Consider the following 13,762-nt stretch of genomic DNA (forward strand, 5'->3'; position numbering starts at 1 on the left):
TGTCAATCACCTGAAACAACAAGAAACAATGGCAGGAAATACTCCAAACTTGCCGTTATCTTTGAGGAACGCTCAAGAATGTGACACAACCACACACACACACTTCAAATGAGAAAATGATACTGAAACTGGAAACAACAGTGTTCAGTGACTCATGTAAAAGTATAGAGTATATTTCCTTATTGAACCCATAAACAAGGCGGTATTTGAAAACAATTGGTTCAGCTGAGGTTTTCTACAGACGTCTTACTGCTGTCTCTAAATAAAACCTCCATCACCTCAGCGGTTACTTTCTCATAATCTCTCTCCAGTTTCTGACAAGTTAAAAATCACGCCCTCAAAAAAAAATCACACATGTGTTGCCATGTTTTCACCTACAAGGCCAAACTCTAAATCATTTTTCCAACAGTTGAATTTTCCACTCATTATCACTGATGTATAACCCTGCTTTTATTTTGCCATTTTTTATAATTGTGAACATCATTCCTCTGTAATAAAAAGCTTCAGTTCAAAGAATGTGCCCTTTTTTCCTTTTTGTGATATATAAAAAAAAAGGTGCATTCAAACAGAGGCATGTTTTTTTGGGGGGGTGGGTGTAGGGGGGGGGGGGGTGTATGCTAATTTCATACTAGATAACAGAAGGGGCACAGCTGAACACTGGAACCTTAAATAGATCATTTGTTGTGCAAAATAAATTACATGGTCTACAGAATAATACATGCAGCAGAGCAAAAAGCATCTCAAAAGAAAAAAAAAAAAAAAAAAAGAGAGAGGCATTACAGCAGTGAAATATGTGTAGCTCTGGTTGGGAAAACAACCAGCGCTCGGGTTGAGTTGTGCACACAAGGAGGGCAATGGCTGTTTTTGTGGCATCAGCTTGGCTAAAGAGATGGTGAATTAAGGCATGCCATGTCCTTTCTATCCATTATCTAAAGAAAAAAAAAAAACACTTAGACCCAAGTCTGGCTGCGGGAGAAAAAAAAAAAGCCTTTTATTCAGCCTTTTTGTTCAATGTAAGCACGTCTGTTAAAAAGGGAAGAAAAACCTGTACTTTTTTTCTGACTGAAAAGGGAAAAGAGGACAAAAAAAAGAGAGAAAAAAAGAAAAGAAAAATCATCTTGTCTGTAATTGAAGTCTACAATGTGCAATCCTCCAACACTCTGCCACTAGACCATTATTTCATTAGAAGGGATGTCACTCTGTCGACAACATCAGACACATAATCAACACCGCAATCTCCAACCTGACAAGAACACACACACACACACACACACACACACACACACACACTCCCATATACACACACACACACCAGTTAACTCGCATGTGTGCACAAACATGGTGCGGAAACAGAAACAAGAGGCAGACGGAAAAAAAAAATCCAAAAAAGGTTTCAACACTGGGAGAAGACGTCATTAACCGAGACAGAGAAAATAGGCACCTATGCACAAAAGAAAAATCTTATTGGGGAGGGAGGCGACGTCGCATTTGAGAGGCAATTTCTCCCCTCCTGTTTTCCTATTTCTGTGGCATATTGAGCAGAATATTGCCTGGGATCTGTTGTTTAGTTCTGTGTTTGTGAAAGATGTCATCTTGCCGAGGTCACGTTAATGGTAGGACGACAGAAGACAAGCTGGCCACCGTCTGTAAGTGTGTAAGCCAACATGTGCAGCCTGTTGTAGCCGCTGCCCGAAGTCCAGCCACCATCTGTAGTAGTCGTGGTGTGTGGTCAGTGTGTAGTAGTAGTAGTAGTAGTAGTAGGAGGGAGTGGGTGGGATGATATGGAGAAAACCTTCAATATATTAAGTGTTTTAATCCATGAGAAGCATTCAGAGCAGGTTTGATGCTCCTTGAAGTCTCTTAACACTCCTGTTGTCAAGGAGTCAAGGAAAGAAGGGAGGAAGGGAGAAAGAGGGAAGGAAAGGAGGAAGGTAGGAAGGAAAGGAGGAAGGAAGGAAGGAAGGGAGGAAGGAAAGGAAGGAAGGAAATGAGGAAGAAAGGAAGAAGGAAGGAAAGGAAGGAAGGAAGGAAAGGAAGGAAGGAAATGAGGAAGAAAGGGAGGGAGGAAGAAGCAAGGAAAGAAGGAAGGAAAAGAGGAAGGGAGGAAAGGAGGAAAAGTAAGGAAGGAAGGAGGAAGGAAGGGAGGAAGAAGGAAGGAAGGAAGGGAGGGAGGAAGGAAGGAAGAAAGGAAGGAAGGAAGGAAAGAGGGAAGGTAGGGGGGAGGGAAGGAAAGAAGGAAGGAAGGTAGGAGGGAGGGAGGAAGGAAGGAAAGAAGAAAGGAAAGGATGAAGGAAGGAAGGAAGGAAAGGAGGAAGGAAAAAATAAGGAAAGGAGGGAGGAAAAAGTACGGAAGGAAGGACAGGAGGAAGGAAAGAAGGAAGGAAGGGAGGGAGGAAGAAGGAAGGAAGAAGGAAGGAAAGAAGGAAAGAAGGGAGGAAAGAAGGAACAGTCCAAACAGATGGGGTCAATTCAACCCAGGAGGATGACACAAAGGTTAAACTTCTACTAGAGGGATCAAAACTGTTCACTACTACTCCAAAATCTCTGTTATATTGAATTGAGTTGAGATCTGGTGACCATGAATGCTGTATATCTAACATCCACCTCATTTTCATCATGCACCATTCATGCCTTGTATAGAAGCATCTGGACCCATCATGTTTCTCCACTCATGAATTCATGTTAATACTTTAATTGGTCACCAGTCTGCAGGCTGCATGGTCAGTCCATTCAGATTTAATGGAAATTCAATTGAGAACTATTTATAGACCAAATAACCAGAGTTGAATGCCTGGTTTTGAGCTAAACCAGTGAATTAAATACAATCATGGTACTTCATGTACTTCATCACATTGAACAAAAATCACATAGATCTAATTCGTCCTCTTGATTTACAACATTGTCCACAAAGATTTTATATATATCCATCTGCTTCTGTGGTTGTATGTCAGCTGGAACAACGCAGAAAATAAAATACTATATTCTGTTTTATTAGTTGGTATACTAAAAGAAAATAAACAGGAAATGATGCAATAAAGGCAACATCAGATATTAAACTGCATCTATCAAATGTCGCTACTTCTTCACAAAGTCAGCATAATGTTTGAAAATGATTTGATATTTATTTCTGTTTTCCAAAATTATACTTAATATAGTCCGTTTTTACAGTGTAAACTAAATCTGTTCGTCAATCGACAAGAAAGTGAATCAGCAATTCTTTGGCTTAAACTGGTTTATAAAGGTAAAAGCACTTTATTTATCACACAAACACTTGAACACTGAGATTTGATTAAACTGATTTATCATTTTGAGTCATTTTGTTAAAGAGAAAAAGTCAAATTTCTCTGATTCTCTGCTTTTCTTTTGTCTCCTATGACTGAAAACTGAATATCTTTTACAGCTGAAGATGTCACTTTGTGCTTTAGTGAAACAGCGATTGACATTTTTCAACATTTTCTGACATGATTTTCCACCATAGTAAGGAAGAGATTCATCGATAATGAAAATAATCGTTGCAGCTCTACACAGACATTCAAGACCTGCTTATTATAATTAGTATGTCTTCTGGTTTTGGGACACGCTGACTGACGGTCTGTTGTCTAGCCATTATTTTGTAGTCACCATCTGTGATCGCTGGCCTATAGTCACGTAAACCTGCAGCCTGCAGTTTGTAGCAGCTCCGTCCTTTGCAGCATCTGGAGGAGTCAGCTGTTATTTCTGCTTGAATGAATGAACTCAAACTCAAACTGCTCAAAATGTGACTCTGCTGCTTTACACTTAAGACTGAACAGAGCCTTCAAGTTTTGCTATCTAAAAAAATTCTTATCTGTGGATTTTAAGACCACACGATTCAGCCATTTTTAATGAGTATTTGCCATTACTGATCAGCTCCCAATCAATTGGTGCATGGCTTGTAGAGCGGATTTGTAATCTCATTAGTCTGTAATCATCCATGTGTAGCGTGTCTGTGCTCTATAGCTTGTAGCGTTATGCTTGCAGTTTTCAAAACACAGAATCTACTCTGCACACTGTAGCTTATAGCATCTGATTTTTAAGTCTACAAGCGATCGCTAGTCAATATTTGATAGTTATTGGTTCCTGTCCCTCCGTTAAAGCTCCTCCACTGCTTCACCCGGGAGAGTCACTGGAGCAGAACGAGGGTCTCAGTTAACTGAGCGAGCCCTGGACTCCACATCGAATACAAAATGAAAAAGTAGCTACAGAGATAATGATATTTACTATTGACTTTGTGCAGTAAATAAGTCTGTGTGCTGCTACACGCACACGCACACACACGCACACACACGCACACACACACACACACACACACACACACACACACGAACATGCAAACGCATTAACCTAAGCCAGCAGAGCAGCACATACATGGCTGTGAGGCCGCTGATTAGATTTGGTGCTCTGTGGTGCCTGGACGTCATGCAGCTTTACAGGATTCGACAGTTCTCGTCATGGAGGAAGGACGAACGCAAAACCACATGGGATGACAAAACACACACACACACACACACACATATATATATATATAGAGAGAGAGAGAGAGTATGCAGATATATGCACGCACACAAACGGGCATATTAAGACAAAGCCGGGAGAAAAACAACCTCCATCTCCTCCCCTTTCCTTTGAGATTTAATCCACCCTGAGAATGTAAGTAAATACCAGCAGCCCCTATCAATTAGAGCAGGTCTGGGCCAAGAAACCTTCATGATAGTACTGCATTGCTCTCTCTCTCTCTCTCTCTCTGTCTCTCTCTCTCTCTCTCTCACACACACACACACACACAAAGAGAGGGCCCCTGTCTTTCCTGTTAACATATGACTGTATAACAATCCAGAGGTTCATTAGTAATGTATACAGGAGTTCAGGAGTTCAGCAGTGCAGCAGAGGCCTCTGATCTATTGTAAACGAGACAGTGAAAATGAAAAAGTCTTCCTGCGCTCCGGCAGCAGGTAAAAGAATATTCTCCAGTGACAGACTGAACTGTGTTAGCATGAAGGTTCGTGTTAACATGTCTGAGCTTCGACGTGACATCAGAGGGAAGACTGCGGAGGGAAAAGAGTGTGGTGGTGGTGGTGGTGGTGGTGGGGGAAGAGAGAGAGCGAAAGAGAGAGAGAGAGAGGAGAAATGCTAATGCGCTCGAGGAGGGCAGGAGCACACACTCTGAAATCCGCCATGACATTGGAGCTGACACAAAACCGAGGTCTGTGGCTGCAGAAATATCTGCTCGATGAAGGAACGTCTGTGATCCTTCGACGGAGAAACCCGCCGTGCAAGCAATTAATCCTCACCTACAGCTCAAACGTTACGGCAAAAAATGGAGCTGCTTGAAGATTTTTAAGAAAATTGTTAATCACGTTCATTTGTCTCCATTTGAGGAAATAAGTCAGGTTTTTTTTTAATATCTTATTTTCACTATAATCACAACAAGCAGCATTTCTTGAGGAGACACCACTCAGACAATCTTGCTTTCATCCTTGGTGTCAGGCTTTTGTTCTGATAACATTGAAACCATTAAGCAATGATTCTTCCTGTCTGTCTTACATCGAGCTTTTCACTTTGTCTCTTCTGTCGGATTCTCATGTGGAGTTGCCGATCATAATGCTGCAGATTTAAAATGTTGTTACTGGTCAAATTTGACGAGGTCTCTTCATCAAACACTTCAATACCATTTTAATGATCTGACTATTAACAGAGACCGCAATAAAAAAAAAATCCATTAAAAAAAAGCCCTTAAGTATCCCATAAATCACACAAATAGCACACTTTTTAATACTAGTGCTAAAGTAAGACTAACAAGTTTGAACTTTAGAAATGTTGTCAGATTGGAATCGACGCAAAGTAGATGTGAAAAACGACCAGATCTTGGAAAACAGATGCGGTTATTGGATACGTGTGTCTGTGCAGATGAGACAGAAGCAGCAAGAGGAGTATAGAAGAAGAAAAAAAAAGAAATCAGGAGGAGAGAAGATAGAGGGGAGGGTGGGGAGTGCTGCTCTCTGATGTCTGTAGGAGGATATTTCATTTGACTGAGCGCACTTGGCTCCGTGGCCTTTTGGAAAAACACACAAGCAAAATGGGGTCAAAGTTCAGCTCCGAGCCTGCTCCTTCAAACGTGACACTTAACTGGCAGCAGATAAGAAGGTCGCCATTTCTGTCGCTCTCTGGCTTGCAGGGGGCTCTTTACGGACGCCACATAATCACTGTGATTGATTACGACGCTCCTTCTTCTTCTTCTTCTACTTCTCACTCGCCACACACACACACACACACACACACACACACTCACAAGTTTTTCACAGCAAAAAAAGAAAAAGAAAAAAAACAACTCCACGTCCAAAAAACAGACTGTTGCTGTTTGACTGCCCGGGCCAAAAAACTGTCTGGTCAAAGTGCTCTTATCTTAACTTCATAATATTAGTTACATTTAAAACACAGCTATCCATTTACTACAAGAGATAACTTCATGTATATGTCGAATGTATAAAAAAGTGAGTAAGGAAGATTAAAAGACAAAAACAGAGAGTCTAGGCACTAGGCAGGTGAGGCTGAAAATCCTACAGCACTGCCACTTAAGTTTATTACAGAGTTACATCTTCTCTTTTATTCTCAGTGATGTGTTTGGATGTGATGACATCGTCCTTGCAGCATTTTTCATTAACTTTTTTTTTACTAAAATATAGGCAATTTTAAAGATCTATGTGCTATTATTATAAGTAGAGCTGCAGAGGAACGCTCGGTTTCTCTGTTTGAGTTTGAAGTTGATCAAAAAGAAAAAGAATCTGCAACTAATTTGATGATAAATTCATCGTTTCAGTAATTTTTCAAAATAAAATGCCAACAATTTACTGGCTTTAAACTTCTCAAATGTGATGAAAAGCTGTTTTTCTTTGTTACATATGGCAGCAAACTGAATATCCTTTACTTTTGGACTGTAGGTTTATTTATTCATGTATTTTTCAGAGGATTTTTGCCTTTGTTAGATAGTTAGAAGTCGACAGGAAACAAGGGGAGAGAGAGAAATGGGTATAAAATGCGACTTGAATGAGGGATGTTGCAGATATTTCACAAATGCGCTGAAACCACTCGGCTACCAAAACGCTCCATTTTGGACTGTAAGTTGGACCAAACAAGCAAATTGGAGACATCTGAGCTCTATGAAATGAAATAAAACGAAAAGTAAGCTGATAACTTACTAGAGAAAGAAAATTTAAGCATTCAAGAGAAAAATACTTGAACTTTAAACCCTTATGTGACCATTCAACATGAGTATTAACCTGCTGCTATAACAGCCTCCGCTCTTCTGGTAAGGGTTTTTTTTTTTTTCCTTCTCCCCCCACAAGATTTTGGAAAGTCAGCTGCAGGGATTTACTCCCAATTCAACCACAGGAGCGTGAGCGAGCTCCAACGCTGAAGTTCTTCCAAACCAAACTGGGGAAATTTCTTTATTGGCCTGATTAAGATTAAGACTTCCCTTTCTTGACACTGATGAAGCCTTGCAGAAGAAAAAACGTAACCAAAAGTATGTAGACGGGGGATTTTACTTGTAGTGTAGTGTTGTAGCGTTTTCTGACAACTTAAGCAAAGGATTTTAAGTTTGCTTTTGTTCAGCCTCCTCAAGTCCAGCCGGGGGTTAATGGGGTCAACGACCTCCGAGCTGCCCACTTGTCTCAGACAGAAGCAGATGTCAATCACGGTTTGGCTATGATTTCCATCCATTTTTATACCTGCTGCCACCTGCTGCTGCTGAGGGATTCGCCTCCAGCCCCCCCCCCCCCCCTTCCTTTCTCACTCCTTCCTCCTTCCTGCTCCTTCATTGTTAATAGGGTCATCCCGCTAATGATTTCTCACCAATAAGCCCACCAGCGGTAAGCCAGCCACCTAAAACCTCTTCAGGGTCAAAAGAAAAAAGGAGGAAATGTGGGAATTGACTGCTAATCAACTAAAGCTGACCTGCCTACATGTGATAAACAGGATCAAGATCTTGTACAATGGCAATGGTAGGTTTCTCTCCTCTTCATCCAGTCTGTCCCCCCCCCCCCAGCCCCGAAGGAGAGAAGAGCAAAGTCTGAAACTGTCAAGACAAATAAAATTCACTGATTTTAACTGGATAACAACGGGTACAAATTCACACGCTGCATGCAGGATTCATGTAAAACGCCAGCTTGGATCACATTTAACTTTTTTTTTGCTTGAGCAATCTCGACAAACTAACTATTAATATTTTAAAATCGGGGAGGGGGGGGGCGGGGGTGTATTGTCTGAATGGATGTGAGCTTACAGGATATGAAATTCCTCAAAAGATCACTAGCAAACGACATTTCAGCGGGTACGTTGCTTCCAGGGTTTGACAAAAACGAGGATCACAGGACGATTTTCTGGGAACAAAAAAAACCCACCACATTCCCAGAAGTGATTTTTTTTTGCAGTAAATGTTTAATTTGCATCTGGTGCAGCGTCTTACAACTGAAAATATGCTGTTTAAAGCTAAAATCTGATTAGCTGAACTATTTTTAAATTGGAAAAATATCATTTAATACAGAACTTCACTAGTTCCCGCTTCTCAAATATGAAGATTTGCTGATTTTTATAGTATTTTGGTCTATTGTTCCCAGTGGAGCCAAAATAGCTTAATTGTGATCAAAATTAAAGATAGTGAAGGGCAAACATCCAACAAATGGACAATCAGTTAAAAAAAAAAGTTCAAGTTCGAGTCATTTTGTCTGAAATTGATCTTACTGAACTGAGCCAACAGGAAAGAAGACAGGCTTTGATGATCAGAACTAAAAAGAAATCACAGCAGCTGATAAAAGACTTTAAAATGAACCTTGTGTTTGATCAAGTCCTCGTCTAACTTCACAACACAAGGCTGAGAAAATGTGATGTTTGTGTGTCAGTGCCGCTAAAAAAGAACAACAATCTTTTTCTTTATTTTAAAGATAATTACAGCTGAACTGGAGACAAAATAGTAACAGGTCTTTCATGGAGCGAACACACACACACACACACACACACACACACACACACACACACACACACACACACACACACACACACACACACACACACACACACACACACACACACCGTCTTTATCGCTCTTTCAGGAGTAACATCAAAACACAATGCTCCCTATTTCCTCTGTCTATAACCTCTGCATCAGTTCCCCTCCCCCCCATCTCTCTCTGCCTCTCTTATAGACTCACACACACACACACACACACACACAAACACACCGCTCAATCATCCACGGTGCAATACCATTTCTCCGAGAGGAGCAGAGAGAGAGCGCCTCTCTTATCTTCTGCGTTTCAGCTGTCTGCACTAATTCAATAAACTTCAGAGGAACAAAATGAACACAGGAATAATGGTGTGTGTGTGTGTGTGTGTGTGTGTGTGTGTGTGTGTGTGTGTGTGTGTTGTGTGTGTGTGTGTGGGGATGGGGATGCACGAGGGAGTGGAGAAAGAGGCAAAAGGTGCGAAACGAGAACAAGCAAAACAAACAAAAAGGAAAAACCCGATAGGAAAAAAAAAAAGGGGGGGAGAAAAGAAACAGGCAAGATGCAGATAGAGAATGATGAAGAATGTTTGAGCCCAAATGTGAAAATGAGAAGAAGAAAAACATGAAAAAATAAAAAACACACTGCAAATAAGCATTCATTGATTTTAAAAAGGAAATATTTAAAAACTGCCTCCAACTAAACATCGAATATTAGTAGTAGTAATGGTAGTTAGTTCAAGTTATTAGTTAACATACTAAATTACAGAGAAATTTAAAAAAAACATCATAATGAGCCTTTAATATATAAATATACAGGCGTAAAATTGAGGCTCTGCTTAATGAAAAAGTAACAACAAAAGCAGAAAAATGGTTCTTAAACTGAACATTTAGTCATCACACGTTTAGGATATTAATTTCATTATTTAAATATATATATTTGGGGGGCTCCAGAAAATGTTTTAAGCTTCAAGGATAAGAATAAATGTTGGTAACACTGTGCTCCATTACAGAGAAATACAAAACCAGTGATAATGAGCCTTTAATATAGAAATTTAGCCGCTTGTTAACTTAACGACGAGCTAATGCGAAAAGCAGAGATGTGTTCAGGATGTGTTAGAACAAGCAGCAAGAAGACTGAACATTCAATTGATTTTAAATACAGTATAACATTACACAACCGTATGCACCTGTAATAACACGCTAGGTGGCTAACGTCAGGCTAACCTACATGTTTCAGATGATAAGTTGCGTTCGAGGTCGACGAATCACGTGGGAATCTTTGTGTGTCACCTTCTTGGGGTTCGTCCTTTACACGCTTTAAAACGATCCCACACTTTGGATGATTTCCTGCCCGTCACAGTCTAATAACTTTTACTAGCTTCATCATTTGCCTCAGCAGCCTGGTCTGGAGGGTCTTGAGGTTTTTTTTTTTTTTTAAACCTCCTTGCGTCTATGCACCAATGAAAACTTGGTATTCTCATATCGACGGTATACGGTTTTGGGGTCAGCTCTTGAAAATATGATGGTGCTTTGCCTTGAACGCACCCCCATTCCTTCCTCTCTTCCCCCCCTACTTCTACTCCCATTTGTTCAGCCTTCCTCCTCACCCCCCCCCTCCCCGTTACTCCCGCCATAATGGCCGAGTATGGCACACACAAAGCCTCCGTTACAATATCAGCACTGGAGAAACCTTCCGGCACTGCGCTGGGAAATAAATTGCTTCTGCTAATGCCCCTTTCATTACGGCACAGCCCTTAATTGTGCTGCTGACAGTCTGCCTGGCTGCAGGGCTGATGGGAGGAAGGCTGAGGAGACAGGCACGACCCCAACCCTCAGGGGCCAAAACACCAAATAGCAGAGAATAAAAAGTAGTGGTAGCGGTCTTCACCTGGACAGACTGAGAGAGACAGACTGGGTCAAAACCTCGTATGAGGCTGAATTGTGTATGAAACACCAGAGGGCATTTAATGCTACTTCGTCTGGATACCATCACACATGGACGGACATTTTTAAGGCTTTTCCATTAATGTAAGTTTAAGTTTATATATTTATGCAGCAGTTTCATACAGTAGCTGTAAGTCAAGGTGCTGCACACATAAGAAAAACATTTATAAAATACTTCAAATACATTGCACCAGTTTTTGGGTTTAGACTATATGCTGCTGTTGTAAGATTGAGGTTAAGGCTTCATATATTATTTCACTGACCCACAACCTGAAAGACACTTTAAATGCAATAACTATCAAATTAAACATTAATGTTAAGTGTAAATGAGCCCAGTACTGTGTGTGTTTCATGTGTGTAAATGCAGTAGATGCATGTAACGTGCAGAAATTAACTGCCGATGGCTCATAGATCCTATCTGTTACACAGCTGACTCCCTTAGCAGATAATCGTGGAGCTATTCTCACCTGAACAATTATTAAAACTTAATAGAGCGACATATTAACAGCCCTACAGCGAAGAATACAACAGATTAACTTCCACCATTGCTTACTTGCATTCTGCAATACTTAGCTTTGGCAGACATCAGCTAGCTTCAACTGAAAGACTCGGTTCAGTTTTTCGATCTTCTCAGTGGACATGTTTTGTAAAGGTAGCATTCAAACACTTCCTGTAGCTCTTTTCAGACAGTTTTCTTACACCCAGATTGTGTCTACATCCAATTAGGGACTGAAAAGCCAAAAAATCTACAAATTCTCACACAAGAGGGACCACATATTGAACCTCAATGTGCATCTACAGCACCAAGTATTGGTAGTTCTGCAATATTCTTTTGTTTGAGAACTTTATAAACATGAAAAATATGTTTAGATTTCTCAAAGCCTTACCCGCAATAAGAACATAATTTTGATAAATGATCATTAGTAATGTGAAGACAATAAAAGCAATGGTAGTAGCATTTATTCTTAATTTTGCTCAGCCAAAACTTAATGAAAGTTCAGGAAACTGCATCACTATAATTCATTTTAAGACAAAAAATGTAAGCTTTATTATAATGCTGTATCCAAGTATGGTGATAACTAAAATCTTAGATGATAGTGGCTACCAAATCAAAAGAATCCATCAATATTATTCGGATTGTTCTCTCAGCTGGCTCAGGATCCAGTTAAGGTGGATTTGCAGGTATAACAGTATTAGTATTAGTTGTTTATAATTACATGCATCTTCTCTGCTCAGTAAACAAATAACCATATACATGATCTGTGTGTAACATATGCTGCTTGTGATTCAACAGTTAAAAGGTTTCTTTCTGTACAAAAACCAAAACCAGATGATTAAATCAGCATTATATCTACCAATTAAAACATTAAGTTGCTGATTCTGTTAAAAAACCAGACACACTGATGGAAGTTTAATTATTAATAACCATTAATCTTCCATTAACGGGCTCCACCAACAGCTATATTCCAGCGAGATCAATTAAAATCCTCGTAGATGTTTGAGATTAAAAAAATGACAGAAAATGTTCAACGTTTAGTTTTTTTTTTTTCTAGCTGTGATTTCATGAAGCTAAAGAACGATCAACACTGCTTCTCTGATTGTAATTAAACCACTAATTCCTGCAGAACCTCACGGAGAAATTACGAAAGTGTCTGGCGTTGAAGCTTTCATGGAGTCAGGAGTAAAATAATGTGACTGTTGAAATGAGTCATTTGGATTATAAACCCGACACTGATTTCCAGCACAGGCTCGCTACACGCACTTTAAACTGCATAAGCGGCGGGCTTGTCATGTTGAGAAGTTGCAGGCTCGAGCCACTTTACCTCTATTTCAAATCGAGAGGTGGGGGGGAGAGGGGGATGGGGGGGGGGGGGTGACATCATCAGGAGATCATGCCCTGCGATGCCAGGCTCCAGGGAGGACGGAGGGCTCAGAGGCCAAAAATCTCAAAGACATCAAAAGGGCTTCAATCTCTAAAAACAGCAGACCTGTCCAATGTCAACTGTCACTTAACCCCCTCCTCCAACCCCCCCCCCCCTGCTTCCCTCTACCACCACTACCATCGTCCCGCCGGGCTCCAACAGCAGGTCAGGGGTGGAGAGGGAACTTAATCAAGGGTTCTCCTGTTACAAAAGCCCTTCCACTTCTGCCGTCGAGCGGCGGCGGCGGCCCGATGGAAACAAAAGGAAGCGAAATGGGACCGACTCTTTGTTCTCAGGAGGGCTGAAGCCTGACTGCAGCTCCTCCACTAACTGTTTGGGAGGAACGTAAAAGAACAGATAGCGAGGCGAGAGCTAGATAGAGAGAGTGAGCTAAACGTGAGGCTGCACTACTGAATGGTGTTTCTCTTATTTTTTAATGTGCCATTGATTGATAATCACATATAGCCATTTTTAAACCCTAAAAAAGTCCAATTGTGGTTCACAGATAGCCTGATACTTGTCATTTGGTTTCTACCTCATTACTCAGTCTGACATTGTGTGCATGTTAGCTGTTTTATGTTAGGTATGGGGGGGCCGGGGGCCGGGTTACTTTGCCCTCATTAGAGTCTGCTGGAGCACTCTCATTGACGTCCATGCAATCCATGCAACTAATGATTATTTTCATTATCGATTCATCTGTAGATTATTTGCTCAATTACACAATTAGCTGTTTCCTCGACTAAGTGTCAGAAAACAGGGGGAAATAGGTTAAGCATTGCTTCCTAAAGCCTGAGATGCAAAGAAAGCAGAAAGTCTTCTCCTATCAGAAGCTGCAATCAGAATTTTGGCTTTAAAAAAATGACTCAAAGTGATTAGC

The 13,762-nt window shown here is 40.7% G+C and overlaps 1 protein-coding gene across 1 annotated transcript in view; it reads right to left on the reverse strand.

Moving 5' to 3' along the window:
* mpped2a (metallophosphoesterase domain containing 2a) overlaps positions 1–13,762 on the reverse strand; it is an 83,610-nt gene that overhangs the window by 55,869 nt on the left and 13,979 nt on the right. The gene's annotated exons all lie outside the window — the stretch shown is intronic.

This window comes from Scomber japonicus, chromosome 1, assembly GCF_027409825.1.
Source record: "Scomber japonicus isolate fScoJap1 chromosome 1, fScoJap1.pri, whole genome shotgun sequence".
NCBI classification, from domain to species: Eukaryota; Metazoa; Chordata; class Actinopteri; order Scombriformes; family Scombridae; genus Scomber; species Scomber japonicus.